Below are 1892 nucleotides of genomic sequence, written 5' to 3'. Positions count from 1 at the left end.
GACGCAACCAGTTGCTTGGAAACTACAATTATTTATAAAGGACAGTTCCGTCTACATCCACTGCTACGTAAAAGTACGGAAAACACTAACAAGTGCGTCACGTCACACGTGTAATTTCAATAAATAACACTATCAATATGTTTCACACTTCCACTGATTCTTAAAGTAAATGACTCACATGAGGAACAGAAATTAGTGTTGTTACTCACCTAAAATGACTCGCATATCGACAGCCTGAGACCAAACAGTACTTAATATAACGCATATTGATAAACGGTACAGAATATTACACAGCTCGCATATTCATGATAACTTTCATGCAAATTAAAGGTATAATTCTAATCACAAAGGTGTCTCTATCATTATCTGTATATATGTTAGTATATATTACAGTAGTCTCAAGCGCAGATATGTCTCTTAAAAGCTAAGAATGAGAAGGTAAAGTATTTCCTGTTACCCCTCGGATCTTATACATATTTAACGAAGAGGGTACGAGATTAAACAAAAACGGAGGACACAGTACTGCATTTTGTGGAAATAAAGCTCAGTAGAATGTGTTATTTATATTTGAGCAAATCGGCGACAGTATTCTGTAACGTAGCCGGAAAAATTATTAGTCATACTTCTGAAAGAGCGCGGTGGTGGGTTTGGAGCTCTGTGTATGGGTAGAAATATACGAATGATAGAGTTGCAGTGCGTTTTAAATAAACTCGCTCTAGCTCTCTCTCTCTCTCTCTCTCTCTCTCTCTCTCTCTCTGTGTGTGTGTGTGTGTGTGTGTGTGTCTGTATAAATGAGTGGAGGGGTGTTATTAAAGCATACATAACGTGGCTATACAACTATAATAAACATTTAAATGAGCTGCTTCGAAAAACTCTGTTGTTCACAACATAAAAATGGGAAGGACGTATATGACCTTATAAGCAGGAACTTGAAATATCTCCCAAAACCCCTTAAAAGCAACAAATGTTAAGATAAACGTCGAATCATGCATCACGTCATCCGCATGAAAGTTCAAATGTCTCTTTGGTGTAGCGTCAGTCAGTTCACACACATTATAAATAGACCTATATGTATGTTCCTTACAAGGTGCATAGATCTTAATCTTAAAAATCGTATCTATGCACTACATTTAAAAACGACAGTAGAGGCTGTAGAAAATTCAGCTCATAATTGCCTATAACCAGTATACAGTGGAGATGCACGACATAAAGAAAGGGAAATAAATTTCTTAAACTAACGTCTAATAGCGTGACTCCTTCAGCATCTAATTTAATTCGCGACGGTCGGAAATGTATATAGTTCACATGAATGAAAGGCTTACGTAGATGGATGTAACCTGCTCCAAATGACCGTGGCTGACAGCGCAACATAAAGCTGAACTTCTTCAATGCGAGGTGTCGAGTTTAGCCCACAGTAGGCGGTAGATGTAGCTTTGTTCTGGGGTGGTGCTGAGATATTTTGGGGGTATTTTTTGTAGCATTACATAGCCACACCCGCTCAAGTTATATATGGATATGGCCTGCAGCCGTCTAGAACGAAATTAGAAGTAATTTTAATACCTTCAACTGCCGACGGGCGTTGATATATATCAACGGGGACCGGTGAAAATGTGTGCCCCGACCGGGACTCGAACCCGGGATCTCCTGCTTACATGGCAGAAGCTCTATCCATCTGAGCCACCGAGGGCACAGAGGATAGGGTGACCGCAGGGACTATCTCGCGCACACCTCCCGCGAGACTCACGTTCTCGCCTTGTATGTCAACACACTACAATCGTAGTGTCCCACCCCAACATACCCATTACTCGTGAAAGACGTTCTTACCAAGTTCCGTAAGAGTTCGGGGAATATGTGTGCATCTGCACAGAACAAGAAGGTCATGCATGGCTGGC

General features: G+C 40.8%; 1 non-coding gene across 1 annotated transcript; it reads right to left on the bottom strand.

Moving 5' to 3' along the window:
- Positions 1-1613: 1613 nt before the first annotated feature.
- Trnat-ugu (transfer RNA threonine (anticodon UGU)) lies at positions 1614-1688 on the bottom strand. Its single transcript has one exon. It is a non-coding gene; the product is annotated as a tRNA-Thr (tRNA).
- Between the last annotated feature and the right edge of the window lie 204 nt (positions 1689-1892).

The sequence above is a fragment of the Schistocerca nitens genome, chromosome 3 (genome assembly GCF_023898315.1).
Source record: "Schistocerca nitens isolate TAMUIC-IGC-003100 chromosome 3, iqSchNite1.1, whole genome shotgun sequence".
NCBI classification, from domain to species: Eukaryota; Metazoa; Arthropoda; class Insecta; order Orthoptera; family Acrididae; genus Schistocerca; species Schistocerca nitens.
Note: the sequence above shows the minus strand (reverse complement) of the source record. Positions and strands in the feature narration are given on the sequence as shown.